We start from the raw sequence: 21,319 nt of genomic DNA, 5'->3' as shown, positions 1-21,319 counted from the left end.
TCTTCGTCTCCAATTTGAGTCCGAGCGCAGTTAATGCACGAGTCCGAGTCATCAGTGTCCAAGTCACGAGTTCTTAAAATTAAGGCACAAGTCGGACTCTCGTCCGAGTCCTACAAGCCTGCTCTCGTGCAACATGATCATGTACCAGAAGGCAAAAAAGAGGAGAGAGAGACAAAAAGTAAAACATGGCTCAGCAAGGGAAAACAAAGAGTTTGGTGTTTCATGCAAGGAATAAAATAATGGGGATTGGGGTGTGCTGTTAAAATTAAAATAAGTTAATGACGAGGCAGCGGGCTGTTGCTGGATGTAAACTGCAATTATTCTTAGCACCCAAGAAGTTGATTGGAAAACAATCACGGGAAGTCCTGATGTGTTTTTTTTTTTTTTTTTTTTTTCTTCTTCTTTCTCCTCATGGGCCACAGCAACTTTTTTTTTTCTTTTTTTTTAATTTATTAAAGCAGTGGTGGGCGGCGCGATGATGTAGTGGTTAGCGCTGTCGCCTCACAGCAAGAAGGTCCGGGTTCGAGCCCCGTGGCTGGCGAGGGCCTTTCTGTGCGGAGTTTGCATGTTCTCCCCGTGTCCGCGTGGGTTTCCTCCAGGTGCTCCGGTTTCCCCCACAGTCCAAAGACATGCAGGTTAGGTTAACTGGTGACTCTAAATTGACCGTAGGTGTGAATGGTTGTCTGTGTCTATGTGTCAGCCCTGTGATGACCTGGCGACTTGTCCAGGGTGTACCCCGCCTTTCACCCATATTCAGCTGGGATAGGCTCCAGCTTGCCTGCGACCCTGTATAACAGTATAAAGCGGCTAGAGATAATGAGATTAAAGCAGTGGCATCATTTTTATCCATTTATACTTGCTTTTTTTTTTGTTGTCAATTGTTAACATGTCTTCCCTCACAAGAAAGTAAAGAACACAATCATGCAGGCTGTTAGAATTTCATACTCATTTATACACTTTATACTCAAAATACCATGATTGTAGATTTCTGTAAATAAATCAATGCTACACTGCTGGGATCATACAGTATTTCTAAAAGAGACTTGATATAAACTCGCCCTAGCTGCTAATTTGGCTGTCCAGTTGTAAGAGTTTTATCACAGACGATGGATTTAAATACAGCAGCTTTTCAATCAATTTAAGACACATAGATTTACTTTAACAATTTCTCAGCTTAGGATCAATAAAGATATTTTAAATGTTTCAAAATTGGTTAGTGCATGTCCCCGGTTATTGGTTCAACTTGAGATCTTTCGGAGGCAATATTATGCAATCAAAAATCTCATCTCATTATCTCTAGCCGCTTTATCCTTCTACAGGGTCGCAGGCAAGCTGGAGCCTATCCCAGCTGACTACGGGCGAAAGGCGGGGTACACCCTGGACAAGACGCCAGGTCATCACAGGGCTGACACATAGACACAGACAACCATTCACACTCACATTCACACCTACGGTCAATTTAGAGTCACCAGTTAACCTAACCTGCATGTCTTTGGACTGTGGGGGAAACCGGAGCACCCGGAGGAAACCCACGCGGACACGGGGAGAACATGCAAACTCCGCACAGAAAGGCCCTCACCGGCCCCGGGGCTCGAACCCAGGACCTTCTTGCTGTGAGGCGACAGCGCTAACCACTACACCACCGTGCCGCCCGCAATCAAAAATATATTTTTAAATAAAGGAAGTGTTTCGCCACATTTCCAGATAAGCAAAGCACCTTCTTTCTCAGTGTTCCTCTAAATCTTGGTTCATACTCAGTACCAGTCACATGACAATATGAATAGAATAAACTTTTTTTATTTATTTATTTAAACCTTGAAGGTTTAAGAGATAAAATGAGAGTAGAATAAGGGGGAAGGGGTGTAAATGCTCTCCAAAATTCACTTAGTTCAGGCCAACCTAAAAAAAAAGCCTGGATGGTATATGTATACGATATTAAACATACTGATAAGAAGGGGGCTTTACAGACTAGTACCATACATCTTACCTCCACCAAAGACGTTTCCTGTTTAACACTAAGCTTTTCTCCCTTTCAAAGGAAACTGAACCTGTTTCTAGCCATTTTGTTCTCTAGTGTCAGCACGGAATTAAGAATGTTTAAAAAAAAAGTACAAATATAACCATAGTCACTGCAATGTGCAGAGTTTGTAAGCAAGTTTGAATTCAGAGTCCAGTTTTGAACAGCTGTTTTTATTACAATCTTAGAAGTGTCCTTTGGAAAGCACTTAAGCATTTCCTCCTCCTTCTCACCAAAAACTGCAATGTAATCATTTCTATTAAAAGCATAATTAAAAACATGTTCAATGGAAAAAAAAAACATTCAATTTGAGGATGTGAGAAAAAAAAATCACCCAAGTGAATAGCTCTTCAGTGAAATTTTACTATACAGTGCAATGCATAAAGTCATGCAAATACAGGCCAAGCACTTCAGTTCATTCTTATCAACCATCAGAATGGCGTGATCACAGTGATTTTGATTGTGGCATGATTGTTAGGGCCACATGGGCTGGTGTGCATTATTTCAGAAACTGCTCATCTCCTAGAATTTCCATGCATAATAGTTTACAGAGTTTACCTAGAACAGTGAGAGGAAGAAAAAAAAATCTAGTGAGCAGCAGTTCTGCAGGCTGTAAGGTCTCGTTGATTTGAGAGGTCAGAGGAGAACGGCCGGAATGGTTTGTGCTAACAGGAAGTCTCCAGTTAAACACACTCAGAAATGGGGGGAGGGAGGGAGAGGGGGCAGGAAATGTTTTTGTTTCCACTAATTTTCAACTGTCCAGATTCGGTGATCCTATATTCCCACTGGAGCCTAGGATTCCTGTTCTTGGCTGACAGGAGTGGAACTCGGTATGATCATCGGCTCTTGTAGCCCATCTACCTCAAGGTTCCATATATTGTGCATTTTAAGATGATTTTCTGTTCACCCCAATTGTAAAGTGTGATCGAGTTACCTTAGCCTTCCTGTCTGCGGCGAGTTTCCCAAAAGTATTGTTGCACAAAGATCATCGTTAAATGGTAGCGCAAGCAGCACAATGAACACATTCACTCACTCTCCTAGTTAAGATGCTCTTAATGTTAAGAAGCTTTTGGGAAACCCACCACTGGCCATTTTCCGTTGACCTCCAATGCATTTCCACTCACCAAACCTGGATGTTTTTTTTTTTTTTGGTACCATTCTATGTTAACTTTGGAAATTCTTCAACAAACATACACTCACCAGCCACTTTATTAGCTACACCCATACACCTACTGTTTTATGCAGTTCTCTAATCAGCCAATCCCTTGACAGCAGCACAATGCATAAAATCATGTAGATACAAATCATCAGTTAATGTTCACTTCAAACATCAGAATGGGAAAAATTGTGATCTCAAAGTGAAACTTTCACTGTGGCATGGGTGTTGGTTTGAGCCAGATGGACTGGTTTGAGTATTTCAGAAACTGCTGATCTCCTGGGGTTTACACACACAGTCTCTAGAGTTTACAGAGAATGGTGCAAAAAAACACTAAGTGACAGTTCTGTGGGTGGAAACATCTTGTTGATAAGAGAGGTCAGAGGAAAATGGCCAGATTGGTTTGAGCTGCCAGGAAGGATATAGCAACTCTTTACAACCGTGGTGAGCAGAAAAGCATCTCAGCATGTAACAGCAGAAGACCACATTGGGTTCCACTCCTGCCAGCCAAGAACAGGAATCTTAGAATCAAAAACAAGTTCCTATTAAAGTGGCTGGTGAGTGTATAATCCTATGACTTCATTCAAATCAAATACAACCCCGATTCCAAAAAAGTTGGGACAAAGTACAAATTATAAATAAAAACGGAATGCAATGATGTGGAAGTTTCAAAATTCCATATTTTATTCAGAATAGAACATAGATGACATATCAAATGTTTAAACTGAGAAAATGTATCATTTAAAGAGAAAAATTAGGTGATTTTAAATTTTATGACAACACCACACCTCAAAAAAGTTGGGACAAGGCCGTGTTTACCACTGTGAGACATACCCTTTTCTCTTTACAACAGTCTGTAAACATCTAGGGACTGAGGAGACAAATTGCCCAAGTTTAGGGATAGGAATGTTAACCCATTCTTGTCTAATGTAGGATTCTAGTTGCTCAACTGTCTTAGGTCTTTTTTGTCGTATCTTCCGTTTTATGATGCGCCAAATGTTTTCTATGGGTGAAAGATCTGGACTGCAGGCTGGCCAGTTCAGTACCCGGACCCTTCTTCTACGCAGCCATGATGCTGTAATTGATGCAGTATGTGGTTTGGCATTGTCATGTTGGAAAATGCAAGGTCTTCCCTGAAAGAGACGTCGTCTGGATGGGAGCATATGTTGTTCTAGAACCTGGATATGCCTTTCAGCATTGATGGTGTCTTTCCAGATGTGTAAGCTGCCCATGCCACACGCACTAATGCAACCCCATACCATCAGAGATGCAGGCTTCTGAACTGAGCGCTGATAACAACTTGGGTTGTCCTTCTCCTCTTTAGTCCGAATGACACGGCGTCCCTGATTTCCATAAAGAACTTCAAATTTTGATTCGTCTGACCACAGAACAGTTTTCCACTTTGCCACAGTCCATTTTAAATGAGCCTTGGCCCAGAGAAGACATCTGCGCTTCTGGATCATGTTTAGATACGGCTTCTTCTTTGAACTATAGAGTTTTAGCTGGCAACGGCGGATGGCACGGTGAATTGTGTTCACAGATAATGTTCTCTGGAAATATTCCTGAGCCCATTTTGTGATTTCCAATACAGAAGCATGCCTGTATGTGATGCAGTGCCGTCTAAGGGCCCGAAGATCACGGGCACCCAGTATGGTTTTCCGGCCTTGACCCTTACGCACAGAGATTCTTCCAGATTCTCTGAATCTTTTTATGATATTATGCACTGTAGATGATATGTTCAAACTCTGCAATTTTACACTGTCGAACTCCTTTCTGATATTGCTCCACTATTTGTCGGCGCAGAATTAGGGGATTGGTGAGCCTCTTCCCATCTTTATTTCTGAGAGCCGCTGCCACTCCAAGATGCTCTTTTTATACCCAGTCATGTTAATGACCTATTGCCAATTGACCTAATGAGTTGCAATTTGGTTCTCCAGCTGTTCCTTTTTTGTACCTTTAACTTTTCCAGCCTCTTATTGCCCCTGTCCCAACTTTTTTGAGATGTGTTGCTGTCATGAAATTTCAAATGAGCCAATATTTGGCATGAAATTTCAAAATGTCTCACTTTCGACATTTGATATGTTGTCTATGTTCTTTTGTGAATACAATGAGTTTTTGAGATTTGTAAATTATTGCATTCCGTTTTTATTTACAATTTGCACTTTGTCCCAACTTTTTTGGAATCGGGGTTGTAATTTTATATCAAACTAGATGCTGCACAGTTTTCACTCTTGCCATGGTCATCTTTATTGCTATATACTGTAGTTCATACACTAAAACCAATATTTGTTTAAGAAAAACTTGAACAGCCTGATGCTATTCACGTCTGCACTGTGCAAGATGGCTCAAGTTTACTGTTTGCATGATGCAAATAGTTTGAGTTGCAAACTAAATAAACAATATTTAGATACCAAATGTGGTTCTGATTTTGTGTTACGATGTTAAAGGAACATATGGTGAAGTTGTACAAGATCATTGGAATGGGAATTTTTTTTCTCAAATTTTCATCAACAGTTTGCTAGTACTGTATATCCATCACAGACACTGATGTGCCAGCAATCTTGACTTCGGTTGTAAGATTTGCTCAACTGATCAAATCATGACATTTCAAGCCAAGTCTATTGCTTTCACACACACATTACAAAAGATCCTTGTTCCCAATTCTTTATTAAATAAAGAACACACCAGTTCATACACTAAAACCAATATTTGTTTTAGAAAAACTTGAACAGCCTGATGCTATTCACGTCTGCACTGTGCAAAATAGCTCAAGTTTACTGTTTGCATGATGCAAATAGCTTGAGTTGCAAACTAAATAAACAATATTTAGATACCAAATGTGGTTCTGATTTTGTGTTACGATGTTAAAGGAACATATGGTGAAGTTGTACAAGATCATTGGAATGGGAATTTTTTTTCTCAAATTTTCATCAACAGTTTGCTAGTACTGTATATCCATCACAGACACCGATGTGCCAGCAATCTTGACTTCGGTTGTAAGATTTGCTCAGCTGATCAAATCATGACATTTCAAGCCAAGTCTATTGCTTTCACACACACATTACAAAAGATCCTTGTTTCCAATTCTTTATTAAATAAAGAACACACCCATGAAACAAGTTAATTCCTGATATCACTTGCAGTGTAAACAGTTATTCCTTCAACATAATCTTTTCCTCTCTTGTTAAGATCATAAGATGACAATTTTTATTTGTCCTGTTCCTGGAAAAATAAAGATTTCCCTGTGATGGAAAACTTACTGATTGTTACAAAGCACTGACACCAGAGACTCTATTCTCCTTTTTTAGAAAACAACACATTTTTAATCTATCTTGGATTATGTGGAATATCTGTCATACAAATCCCTGTTACCATCTAAGCTATCAGCTCATATACCGTGAGTAAAGAAAAACAAAATGGCGGACCGTGTTGCTGAACCAAATAAAAATTCTACTCGAAAAGCAACCCCCCCCCCCCAAAAAAAAAATACAAAAAAGCAACAAAATATGGAAAGAAAGTATTTGATGGTAAGAACGTATATTTTTTAAAATTTTTCAATAATTATTATTAGAGCATTTTTCACTAATTGCTACTGTCATTTTGCTGGTTTGTTTACATTCATCATCTTTAAGCATTCAAATTTGTTGAATTTTTTTTAGACTGGTTCAAAAGCTCAAAGTTAGTTTGAAAATTACATAACTGAAATGTCCAAGGAAGAATTAAATAAATGTCTAAAGCTATTCTATACCTCAGCACGACAGCAAGATGACACTTTTTCCAAAAAAAACCCCACAACACTCAAGTCAATTCGGGTAGCCATCGAAAGAATGGGCTTTTTAAGAAGCCCGGCTAAGCGGAAATGATTTTGTTGGACGTTTTAAAGTTTATAAAGTTTTTATGTATCAAATTTGCAAAAAATAAAAATGCTCCCTTTCTCAAAATCCAGTGAATGTGGATATAACAAAACAATTATTCCACTCAATCTCGTCGTACATGGTTTATAGCCAACTCAGTGCTACGCGTCTCATCAGCCATCAGCTTATGTACGACTCGATTTCGTGGAATAATTTTTAAATATCTGATTAAGCACGTTAAAGTAAACCTGTGATTTTGCCGAGGAGTCAGCATTACTGTTAAAGAAAATGAATCAACAACTTTTGACCAATCAGAATCAAGAATTCAACAGCATTGTGACTGCCGTTAGCAAATATGTTCAATACAAATATAAATTGCCCCACTGACATCAATTCTGATTAAGCACAGATCATACATAAACTTCAGTGAATGTCCAGTGCTTGCTGAAGCACTTCAGAAACAGCAGGGATCAGCCTGTCTGCGTAGTCCCTAAGACGTGTGTCTCGTATGATAGAACGTGTTAACAAGTTTTCATTCGGAATGTTCCTCACATGGTAAATGTGGGCGATCTCAGGGTGCACCCTGATGCTGTCATGTACAGACTGTAGAAATCCATGCACTGTAGTACGAAAGACTAAGCGAGGATTAACGATCACTTTAAAACCATTGAACTCTTTGGGGTCGTTGCGTAATCTATAGACATGTTCTAAGATATTGACACCCATAACCTTTTTCCATGCGTCTGGTGAATACTTTGGCTTCGAATCTGTGATGGAAACGGGGAACAAGCATTCCTCAAATTCAAAGCCTACCTCCTGATTGTATTTCCTCTCCAATTCAGGGAGGAGTTCGGACCAGGTTTTGAGGTTAATAGGCAGAATGAATTCATCCAAATCTTGCAGAGCTACGTAGTGACTCTGGTACATGTAACGGTACACACAGTCATTGAGTGCCGCAATTTGCCCGAAGTAATGCAGCTCTCCTGATGACAGTGTCTTATTCCAGCCTCTGGACACATTAATGTATGATGAGACACGCCAGGGGATGATCTCCACAAAGTTCTGCGTGACGTAGTAATCCAGGACCTTCTGCGTAACAGGATGGCAGCTGGTTTTGTAAATGGCTACCTTCTGGACACCAAGTATCTTGAACATCTCCATAGCCTGCACAAGCTCCAGCACATTTGCATAATCAAACATGGTAGAAATGCAAACCGTGAATTCATATGGAAAATCTTCTTGTTTCTCTTGATTTTGAACAGGTTGGAAGGCGTGAATGTCCTGCAAGGATCCGTCCTTTTTAGGTGATGGAGAAGTGATTGCTACATGTGTTGGTGTTAGACACGTTTCTGGTACTTCGCAGATAATATCAGCTGTGCCGTATTCAAACCCAAAGTGATCAGAGTGAATCGCATATGTAGCGGGTACAGATATGTTCTGTCCCTTGCAGCACAGCAAGCAGTGATACTCTGTTTTTTCACTACGAAGTACTATAGCAATCGTACATATCTTTTTCACCTTCAGACGGTGCTCTATGTAGGAACCGACCATGTAAGTTTTAAGATTGCTGACTTTAATCATCGGCTCATTTTGTACTGGCACGCCACATGCTGTCAGTCCCCTTCTCCAGTCAGGGTAACTAACAATAGGTTTATAATCCTTGAAATTAATTACTCCAGTCAGGAAGATGGGCACAATAAGGATGAGAGGCAATAAAAGGATCCATGGAAAAATGAACATTCTTGAAATTACTGTCCTGTGAAATATTAACAAGAAATTCAATAGTAATTGGAACTGAGTAGAATTGGTGCAACATTTTTTTTCTATAATAACAAACAAAATATTGCAATGTAGAAAATTTTGTCCCAATTCATTCCATGCAAAAATGTTTCCCCCTTTTTCATGTATTTTCACCCGTTCATGTCAAGCTGGCAGTTAACTATAAGAATTAAAACCTAACCTATAAAGAATTGAATAAGACTACCCCAAAACAAAATGTCTAGAAATGGATTGAGTAAATAATAAAATAAAATATACACATTTTGGCATTCATGTTCTGAACAAACAGAAGCAACAATAAATAGCTTTAAAAGGCCAATACCTGTGGCGAGCTTCAATCAAAGTGCCCATCTGTCCAGTGTCAATCTCCCACAGCACTTACACACACTGTTTCTGTCTCTCCAAGGGTGGATCCCAAAGAATGTGACAAATCTTTCCACACACACCCTTTCTCACCTTCCTGATTTTCATTGAAGGTGGCTGAGACAGTGGGCCTTATCTATCAAGCCGGAGATGAATGGATTTGTTTGTTGGAGCATTTACACAACAAATTTTGTATTTTTGAAAATCCCATAACTTTAGGAAAACATTTATGCTCCTGTGTGTAAATTTATATATGAAAAGACAAATCTCTGCTGATCAAATTCAGATCATGTAATCTGCTTAGATTACTGCACTCTGTCGATGATTAAAACCACTGGCAGAAGTGAATAACATTGATTATCCTGTTACAATGGCACCTGCCAAGAGGTGGGATATATTAGGCAACAAGAGAACAGTCAGTTCTCAAAGTTGATGTGTTGGAAGCAGGAAAAATAAGCAAGCATAAGGATCTTAGTGACTTTGACAAGGGCCAAATTGTGATGGCTAGATGACTGGGTCTGAGCATCTCCAAAATGTCACATCTATTGGTGTGTTCCCGGTATGCAGTGGTCAATACCTACCAAAAAAGGTCCAAGGAAGGAGAAAAGGTGATCCCATGACATCATGGGTGCCCAAGGCTCACTGATGCATGTGTTGAGCAAAGGCTGGCCTGTCTGGTCCAGTCCAACAGAATAGCTACTGTAGCACAAATTGCTGAAAACATGAATGCTGGCTATGATAGAAAGGTGTCAAAACATAATGCATCACAGCTTGCAGCATATGGGGCTGTGTAGATGTTGACCCTTGTTCACTGCCGAAAGCACCTACAGCGGGCACATGAGCATCACAACTGGACCATGGAATGATGGAAGAGGGTGGCCTGATGAATCATGTTTTCTTTTACACCATGTAGATGGCCAGATGAATCCTCACAACAAGAAGGCTCCAGGTTCAAACCTCATGGCTGACGGGTGCCTTTCTGTGCAGAGTTTGCATGTTCTCCCAGTGTCTGCGTGGATTTCTTGCGGGTGCTCCGGTTTCCTCCCACAGTTGAAAAACATGCAGATTTGGTAAAACACCCAGCCACTGGGGTTGCACAAGCCAGTGCATACTTAGTGCTGGTCCCAAGCCCAGATAGATTGGGCAGGGTTGTGTCAGGAAGGGCATCTGGTGTCAAACCTATGCCAAATCAAATATGCGGAACAGATCCACTGTGGTGACCCCTAATGGGAGCAGCCAAAAGAAGATGATGATGGCGGCATGGTGGTGTAGTGGTTAGCATGGTCGCCTCACAGCAAGAAGGTTCCAGGTTTGAACCCAGCGGCCAGCGAGTGCCTTTCTGTGTGGAGTTTGCATGTTCTCCCCGTGTCTGCGTGGGTTTCCTCCGGGTGCTGTGGTTTCCCCCACAATCCAAAGACATGCAGTTAGGTTGACGTGGGGCGGCCTTGGGCTGAGGTGCCCTTGAGCAAGGTACCAAACCCCTGACTGCTCCCCGGGTGCTCTGGGCTGCCCACTGCTCTGGGTGTGTGCGCGCGCGTGTGTTCACTGCTTCAGATGGGTTAAATGCAGAGGATGAATTTCACTGTGCTTGAAGTGTGCATGTGACGAATAAAGGTTTCTTATTCTTATTCTTCAGATGTATGTGCATCATTTATCTGGAGAAGAGATGGCACCAGGATGCACTATGGGCAGAAAGAAAGCAGATGGATGCACTTTGATACTCGGAGCAATATTCTGCTGGGAAACCTTGGGTCCTTGTATTCATGTGGATGTGACTTTGACATGTATCACCTATGGAAACATTGTTGCAGACCAAGTATGTCTCTTCATTGCAATGGCATTCCTAATGACAGAGGCCCCTTTCAGCAGGATAATGCGCCCTGTCATGCTGCAAAAATTGTTCAGGAATGGTTTGAGGAACATGAAAAAGAGTTCAAGGTCTCAACCAGATCTCAATCTGATTGAGCATCTGTGGGATGTGCTGGACAAATAAGTTCGATCCATGGAGGCCCCATCTTGCAACTGAGAGAACTTAAAGGCTATGCAGACATCTTGGTGCCAGATACTACAGAACACTTTCAGGTCTTCTGGAGTCCATGCCTTAACGGGTCAGAACTGTTTTTACAGCACAAGATGAATCTACACAATATTGGGCACACATTGATTTTAATGTTATGGCTGATTGGTCTATGTTTATACACTCACCGGCCACTTTAGTAGGAACTTGTTCTTGATTCTAAGATTCCTGTGGCAGGAGTGGAACCCAATGTAGTCGTCTGCTGTTGCATTCTGAGATGCTTTTCTGCTCACCACAGGTGTAAAGATTTGCTGAGTTACTATATCCTTCCTGTCAGTTTGAACCAAACTGGCCATTTTCTTCTGACCTCTCTTAGCAACAAGGCATTTCTTCCCACAGAACTGTCACTCACTCACTGTGTTTTATTTTTTATTTTTTGCACCATTCTGTGTAGATATGAGAAACTGTTGAGTGTGAAAACCTCAGATCAGCAGTTTCTGAAATATTCAAACCAGTCCAACTAGCACCAACACCCGTGCCACAGTGAAAGACACACTTTGAGACCACAATTTTTCCCATTCTGATATTTGAAGTGAACATCAACTGAAGCTCTTGACATGTATCTGCATGATTTTATGCATTGTGCTGTCAAGGGATTGACTGATTAGAGAACTGCATAAAACAGCAGGTGTATGGGTGTTCCTAATAAAGTGGCCGGTGAGAGAGCGCATGCGCAGAGTTTCCAAAAAAAATTGGGATGCTGTGTAAAAGGTAAATAAAAACAGAACGCTATGATTTGCAAATCATGGAAAACCTATATTTCACTGAAAATAGTATCTTATTGTTCTTTGAAAAAACATATATGCTCATTTTGGATTTAGTGCCAACAACATGTTTCAAAAATGTTTAGACAGCAGCAACAAAAGACTTAAAAAGCTGTGTAATGTTTCAAAACAACAACAAAAAAACTAATTAGGTTAATTGGCAACAGGTCAGTAACATGATTGGGTATAAAAAGAGCATCCCAGAGAGGTTGAGTCTCTCAGAAGTTCACTGCACTGTGAAAGACTGCGTGGGCAAACAGTGCAACAATTTCAGAATAACATTCCTCAATGTAAAATTGTAAAGAATTTGGGATCACATCATCTGTGATACATATCATTAAAAGATCCAGAGAATCTGGAGAAATCTCTGTATGCAAGAGACAAGGATGAAAACCAATACTGGATGCCTGTGATCTTCAGGCCCTCAGGTGGCACTGCATTAAAAACAGACACGATTCTGTCATGAAAATCGCTGCATGGGCTTGGGAACACTTCAGAAAACCATTGTTTGTGAACACAGTTCATCACTGCATCTAACGGAAGTTAAAACCATATATAGACAATATCCAGAAACACCGCCACCTTCTCTGGGCCTGAGCTCTTTTACAATGGACTGAGCTGAAATGGAAAATTGTCCTGTGGACTGATTAATCAAAATTTGAATTCTTTTTGGAACTCATGGACACCACGTCCTCCAGGCTAAGGAGGAGAGGGACCATCTGACTTGTTAACAGTGCACAGTTCAAAAGCCAGCATCTGTGATGGTATGAGGGTGCATTATTGTGCATGGCATGGGTAGCTTGTACATCTGGGAAGGCACCATTAATGCTGAATGATATATACACGTTTCAGAGTTTTGGAGCAATATGCTGCTTATTTCAGCAAGACAACGCCAAACCATATTCTGCACATACAGTAAGCTGGGACGTCCCTGAATAAAAACAGTCCAGATGGCAGCATATGTGCTTGTGTGCTGCACAATAACAGGAAACTACAGAGGAAGCTATTTGTCACATCTCTTTCATTGAATTCTCACCAACAACTGAATAGCCAAATCAGTGAAAATGCTCCAGTTTCATTCAAATTGTAATATCAGTCCAAAATAAGGTAAATCAACAGAAAAATTTATATTTGAAAAGAAGCCATGTTCAGTAGCCTAGTAAACTAGACCCACCCGCCTAGCGGCCAAAAATATTTTTTGCCTGCGAGTGGGTCTAGCCTCGCACCATATCAACAAAAACACCCCGGGCATCAAATCGTGCCTGCCAATCACAACGCAAGGTTTTTGTTTGGATTCTTTGGGCGGGCTTTTGCAGGAGTGACGACAAAGCTGCACGACGCTGGAGAAAGCACAACAGGAAAGATGGCTACGGCTAGTGAACAGCTCGCGTTTGACTCCACTTTGGAATCAGTTTTAGAAGAATTAGACTTGGAGTTTTCGTTGAAACATGAGCAGGAAGAGGCTCTCCGCTCATTCCGTTTCAAGAAGGACGCAAAAGTCTGATCTACCAGCAGGCTCTGCTGGTAGCCAAAAGGATGGGGCTAGTTTGTGCAGTACGAAGAATTAATAAACAGCTTTGAAACATTACTTTTTGATTGTTTCTTATTTTCCCGTTATTTTAAATTTAAGGGAAATTATTTCACCAAACACCACTAAATAAAAATAAAAACTCTCAAAAACAGTTTAAGCAAACCCTTGAAAAACACTTGAAAAAAATAAGAGTGTATGTTAAGTATGTGGTACAGACTCCAAACTTGTGGTCATTATCTCCAAACTTCTTAATATCTAGAACCTGTTTATTAATTAATACGCATTTTGAAAAATTATTTCAAGGCCTCCCCCACTGCTTTCTGTCGCTCTGACTACATCACAGTCACTGTTGCACTGATTGGTCAGAGCGTTGGCCTATACGCACAGAGACAGTTTGAAAGACAGCGGGTTGTTCCACCCCCACCCTTCAGAAATGTCTACGAGCGAGGCCAGACTAAATATTCACATTTAGTCTGGCTTGCCAGGCTACATGTTCAGATGATACAAAAAAGAAAGAAGTTCGGCTACACTATTACGTTGTTGTTTCTTCACAGTTAATATTTGAACAACTTCTGTTAATTACCATAGTGTAACACAACATCTCATCTCATCTCATTATCTCTAGCCGCTTTATCCTGTTCAACAGGGTCGCAGGCAAGCTGGAGCCTATCCCAGCTGACTATGGGCGAAAGGCGGGGTACACCCTGGACAAGTCACTAGGTCATCACAGGGCTGACACATAGACACAGACAACCATTCACACTCACATTCACACCTACGGTCAATTTAGAGTCACCAGTTAACCTAACCTGCATGTCTTTGGACTGTGGGGGAAACTGGAGCACCCGGAGGAAACCCACGTGGACACAGGGAGAACATGCAAACTCCACACAGAAAGGCCCTCGCCGGCCACGGGGCTCGAACCCGGACCTTCTTGCTGTGAGGCGACAGCGCTAACCACTACACCACCGTGCCGCCCAACACACAACATACTGTATATTGATGCTATTGGTATGGATTTGTCTTAATTTTGTTCACTGCATGTAGCATTTATTTGTGTGCTGAAAGTGCTTTGAGAAGAGAAATTATAAAGTGACATGAGAGGGAAGAGTAGCTTTGAATTATTACATGTAAGTTAGGGTGACCAGACGTCCCGGTTTTACCGGGACAGTCCCGATTTCAGGTTGTGTGTCCCGAGTCCCGACAAAAGTCTGTCGGGACACGGATATGTCCCGGTTTTCGCCACTCGCGAGGTTTTCGACTGAGCAGCGTGGGAATCATTAGCGGAGAAATGTCTGCATTTACTATTTTGATGAATTGACAGGAATCGCAAACTTACTGCCCCCTGGCCCTGTGGCATGGGTGTTTATTTAGCCACATTATTCCAGACAACAGAACGTGTTGCCATGCAACAATAAAATAAACATTAACTGGCGCGAATGCTCTTTGTCTAGCAGCTAGCAGCAGTAATGCCGCAGCAATTATGCCGAAAAGAAAATGTACCTTTTCCAAAGATTTACAGGCCACCTACCCCTTCCTCTGAGAGGTGCAGAACAATGCGCACGAAGCCTACTGCACACACTAAGTGCTTTCTTCTTGTACTGAGTTGGGTAGCCTATGCTGAAAATGCTGTGCGCTCCTGTGGGGGCTTTCCTCGGGCTGTCGCCCCTCTCCTCCTTTATTGCTGTTTTGTTTGAGTGTATATTTACGGAAGCCGCGAGAGGCCCTTCATATAATCTTTTTTTATTCACCTTGTTATCCCGAGATAACGACATAATTAATTCAGGATCTCGAGAAAACAAAACAATTATTCCGTGATCTCGAGAAAACAAAGCAATTATTTCATGATCTCAGCTGGATCACTGTATCTCCGTTGGTTGAGACGAAGCCAGGCCAGTCTTCTGCGGAGGTGCCGCAGACTAATTTTGAAATTATCCCTTATTAAAAGACTTAATGCAATCTCTCCCTGTGTCAACCCCTGATCAAAATATTGCCTTATTAGGTGATCGATTATTCCAGACATTCTAATGACCAAAGTTGTCTATACAGAATGAGAAATAGCCCCAAAGTCAGCATATCACAAGTCTCTTGGCGCACCTGAATGAACCATTTCTCAGCTGTTTACTCGAGATCATGAAATAATTGTTTTGTTTTCTCGAGATCACGAAATAATGGTTTTGTTTTCTCGAGATCTCGAATTAGTTCAGTTGTTTTCTCGAGATCCTGAATTAATTATACATGGATTAAAGCAAAAAAAAATTTATTTGACTGAAAATTTACGGGGGGGGGGGGGGGGGGGGGGGGGGGGGTATGGGTGGATTTCAATGAAATTCTGAGAATGGTTAACTTAGAACTGATAACTTTATTATCAATTAATTAATGGATTAATATATTCAATTTATTGCACTTTCTTTCCATTGCTTCCGTATATTATTTTTTTGTGGCAAACCACACAAATGCAAGTGCCTGGAATGTTTAGTTTTTTTGCACCATGAACTAAATGTCTTTCCGTTTTCACCTATTTCGTACACCCAAGCCCACCTCCACTTGTTTTTTTTATACCTTTATCGATGGCAGACACATCAGTGCCTTCTTTCATGTAAAGCGCATCCATGCTGCCGAAACCGAAAGCAGAATGACGTGCTCCTCTATGCTCGACGTCAATATAGAAAAAAGTTTGGATCTTCGCTTAAATTAAAATTGGGGTTTGACCTTACTTTGTGTTGAATACGACTTCAAAAACAATTCAAGACTTTATTAAGAGAAATATTGTGGCCAACACGAGTGTTAAGTTACCTAAAAGATTGCGTGAAGTTGGCTGCTATCTACTTTGCGTTCGTTCTCATTTTCATCCATCATTTCATCGGCCAGAAACAGATGTTTTGACGTAATTTAACTTAGTAGGCTATGATTATTATTTAACCGTAGTCTTCTAGACATTTTGACTGTTTGGGGCATTGAACGCTGGTGTATGATTTTCAGGGAATAAAGTTTAGCGCATGTCGGAACATCATTGCGCTCGCAGCCTCCAACTCCTCAAACATCCTTTAAATTGTGATATGGCTATAAGGCTATAGGCTATAAGGCACAGTTCTAACATACCTTACACATTGGCCTAAGGAAAATAATAATTGTTGGGGCATCTGCTGATTTGTTAGCTATAAATTTAGGTCTAATTACTTCTGACAGTCTGCAAGCATTGCAGCGTCGGGTCTTCAAGTCTGGCTGAAGCAGAGGAGCGGGCTTTCTCATCTCATTTCATTATCTGTAGCCGCTTTATCCTGTTCTACAGGGTCGCAGGCAAGCTGGAGCCTATCCCAGCTGACTACGGGCGAAAGGCAGAGTACACCCTGGATAAATCGCCAGGTCATCACAGGGCTGACACATAGACACAGACAACCATTCACACTCACATTCACACCTACGGTCAATTTAGAGTCACCAGTTAACCTAACCTGCATGTCTTTGGACTGTGGGGGAAACCGGAGCACCCGGAGGAAACCCACGCGGACACAGGGAGAACATGCAAACTCCACACAGAAAGGCCCTCGCTGGCCATGGGGCTCGAACCCGGACCTTCTTGCTGTGAGGCAACAGTGCTAACCACTACACCACCGTGCCGCCCCGGAGCGGGCTTTCCAGGGTTTATTTTTTCGTTTTTTTTTTTAACATGCTCTATTTCTATATGTCCAAGTTTGAACTAAGTCATTTTGGCAAGATTTAATTTAATACAAAACAGAAGTGGTCAGACACAAGCACGCCAAGCACATGGGAATGTATTTTGCCAATTTTGACAGCACGTTGTTTTAATGCCGCACCGTAGACAGCGAACGTTTAAACATGATCAAACATAGGAAATGAACGACACAAAGTATGGCTCAAAAACAAAAAAGTTAAATAAACCCTGCTGATAGTTGATGGTGTTGCAACACATCAGTGTTATAACCCAATCTCTACCCAACCACCCGTCATTTTAATTCTCCTCGGATCAGCACCGACCTCACATTTGGCCTTGGGAGAGTTCAGTTGACGGAAATCCGCCACACGACGGAAAACTTTAATCCATGATTATGTCGTTATCTCGGGATAACAAGGTGAATAAAAAAAAAGGATTATATGAAGGGCCTCTCTCGGCTTCCGTAGTATATATTCTCAAATCACTTGTCTCTTTTTTGTTTCTGTTTAACATACCATTCTGACAGTTTGGCCATATTGCTGTGTTGAACAGCTTGTTGCACCTTCAATGAAAGTGTTCACATCTTCTTGCTTTATTCATTCAGTTGTGGGGAATGGTTAGTAAGGTTGATTCTGACCTAGGCTATGTTGAGGTCACATATCTACTTTTTAAGTTCATGCTATAGTGCATACAATTTTAGAGATATAGCCTACATGTGCATATGCATTCTTCTTGGTGTTCTCACAAACAGGTGGAATAAATCAGTTTAAATTTGGCCTATGGACATAGCCTGGCCTATTCTCAGCCATTACAAAATCTGTTGTCTGACCATAATTTAACTGATCTGTATACTACTATGCTACTAGATAACAAAATGCCTGTTTGTTTTATTTCATGTGAGATGTTGATAAATGTGAGCTTCAACAAAATGATAAGAGCACCTCTCTGAGTGTCACGTTTATGTAAAAAAAAGGTGTGCGTGCACGAGCATGGTCGCGCGCAAAAGTGTCCCGGTTTCAGACTAGGGAAATCTGGTCACCCTAATTTAAGTGCAAAAGTTTGCATCCCTGTATCCAAGAAAGGAACAGTGAGACAATTTAACTGAATGTTGAAATGCAGATAATACCATATCACCTCTATCAAATGTTACAGGCTCAGATATTGGTTGGAACTAAACACACTTGGTACAAGGCAATGTCATATCAATGTTGGTGAGTTATGATCCACTGTGTATTTAAATCCAAAAAAAGGAAACAAAAAAAAGAGAATGCAAGATCATCTGTGAGCTACTGCTCACTTACGTATACCCCCACTCTCGCTTATATCAGAATGCGAGCAATCGAAGGAATAGGACACTTATTATGAATCAAGCAGTTGTGATTTGTAGTTGCTGAGAAAAATATTATGAAAATTTTGTAAATCCATGCTATATGTTTTGTAAATACATTAAGCTGGTAAACAGGAAGTCAATGTGCGACAGACCTGAAAATGGTAGACGCAGTAGAGAACCCAAGCTGAAGCTCGGTACCAAATATCAAGCAGTTGTGATTTGTAGCTGCTGAGAAAAGTGTTACGAAAATTTTGTAAATCCACCCTATATGTTTCATAAATACATTCAGTCGGTAAACAGGAAGTCGATGTGTGACAGACCTGAAAACGGTATACATGGTATAGAACCCCAAGCTGATGTTTGGTACCAAGTGCCAAGTGGCTATGATTTGTGGTTGCTAAGAGAAAGGGTGTTTTGGGCAGATGGAGATACGGATGGAGGGACAGACCGAGGTAAACCAGTATACCCCACCCCCTCCTTCAGAGTGGGGGTATAATAATAATGAAGCAAGTATCCCTCTTCTGCTTTCTCAGTTTCACTAAGGCCAAAAGAAAAGGTTGTTGTCAGTGAGTTTATGACAGCCTTCAAGCATGGCCACCACTCACTACAACTGCCAAGTGCCACAGTGCCCTCCCTCTCCCGAGTACTGATTGGGATTACTCCTGTACCATATCCAACACCCTATATAAGCACGCCAAACACTCCAGCACATTGCAAAGTATCATTCTATGCCTGTGTACCTGATCATACCAAGCTGATGATGTTTTGACCTGACTCTTCGTGTTTCTGACCCCCGCTTTGTCATTTTCTCGACCTTGAGACTGTTATTTACCTGTGACATCCTGTTTGCTGAATGACTGACCCTTAGCATGAACTTGACTGATTCTCATCTTAAGATTTGGATTTGTTTACCAGTTTGCAATGCACCCATTCTCCCCTACATTTACATCTGTAAGTGCCTGCACTCTGATCGTATACTTTGCCATCATGAACACAGCAAAAGAGGCAAAGCAAACTGCGCTTTTGGCTCAAGGATACCTGTTAGGTGAAAATCAGCAGATGCTCAGTGACATTGATATTCACCTTTCTCAGCTCACCACTGCTGTTTCGCAAGCCCTCCCGATGCGTCTCGCATCAGCCGGAAGCTCCACTACAGCCATCCCTCGACCAGACAAGTACGCCGAGGAAGTGTCTGAGTGCAAGGGTTTTCTTCTGCAATGTTCTGTAGATTTCGCCACTCTAACAGGAACGTCTGAACAGCAAAAGATCGCTCTGTTTGTTAACCTGCTTACTGGCCGCGCATTGCAATGGGCCACAGCTGTCTGGATTTGTGGAGGAGAACCCACCACATCATATGATCACTTTGTAGAGCTCTTCTGGAGATTGTCTGATCATCAGCTAGAGGGAGTTGAAGTTGGGGAGAAGCTGCTCACTCTACAACAAGGGAAAAGAACCATGGTAGAGTATGCACTGGAATTTTGCATGTTGGCAGCGGGCAGTGGATGAAACAAGCCCGCATTAAAGGCTGTTTTCTGTCAGGACCTCAACATCCTGACTGAGTTGGCATGCAGAGACAAGTAGCACACTTTGGACTCTCTCATATTAAATTTGATCACCTCCTTCGGAACCGTCCCTCCTTGCAATCCACCCATGTTCCAACCCAGTCCACGCAGTCACCCATGCCCATGGAGGTTTCAAACACTTGAACACCCTGCTCTGAAAGAGAAGGGAGATGTCTTCTACTGTGGAGAGCCAGGTCATCTGCTGGCCCAGTGTCTTGTCCAGCCAGTGATCTCCAGAAGACCTGATCATCCCGGGCAGGTAGCCCGCCCAGACACCCTGGTGAGTCGTAAGCATGTTCCTTCTCATCCATTTCTGAAATTCAACATCTTGCTATTCATCTCAACTCTCCCATGTTCTCTCTGCTCAAGATAGTGCTCCCGGAGTGACTGCACAAGTTCATGACAGCCTTCAAGCATGGCCGCCACAGACTACAACTTCCAAGCACCACAGCACCCTCCATCTCCTGAGTACTGATTGGGATTACACCTGTTCCATATTCAATGCTCTATATAAGCATGTCAAACACTCCAGCACATTGCGAAGTATCGTTCTGCATCTGCATACCTGATCATACCAAACCGTTATTATTATACCCCCGCTCTGGGGGGGGGGGGTATACTGGTTTATTTACCTCTGTCCGTCCATCTGTATTTCCGTCTGTCCAAAACACCCTTTTTCTCAGAAACCAGAAATCATAGCCACTTGGTACCAAACTTCAGCTTGGGGTTCTATACCATGTATACTGTTTTCAGGTCTGTTGCACATCAACTTCCTGTTTACCAACTGAATGTATTTACAAAACATATAGGGTGCATTTACAAAATTTTCATAACATTTTTATCAGCAACTACAAATCACAACTGCTTGATATTTAGTACCGAGCTTCAGCTTGGAATTCTATATAGTGTATAGGTCTGTCGCACATCGACTTCCTGTTCACTGACTTAATGGATTTATAAAATTTTTGTAACATTTTTCTCAGCAACTACAAATCACAACTGCTTGATATTTGGTACTGAGCTTCAGATTGGGGTTCTATACCATTTTCAGGTCTGTCACACATCAACTTCCTGTTTGCCGACTGAATAGATTTACGAAACATAGGGTGGATTTTGACGCTATTTCAAGAAGCAAAATGCTATTTCAAAATGACAGTGTACCAGGATGCTCTTTGAAATACCTGGGGAGAACACTGCTCTTTACTTGTTT

Source organism: Neoarius graeffei, chromosome 6 (genome assembly GCF_027579695.1).
Source record: "Neoarius graeffei isolate fNeoGra1 chromosome 6, fNeoGra1.pri, whole genome shotgun sequence".
NCBI classification, from domain to species: Eukaryota; Metazoa; Chordata; class Actinopteri; order Siluriformes; family Ariidae; genus Neoarius; species Neoarius graeffei.
The sequence above is the reverse complement of the archived record's forward strand: the minus strand, read 5'-3'. Positions refer to the sequence as shown.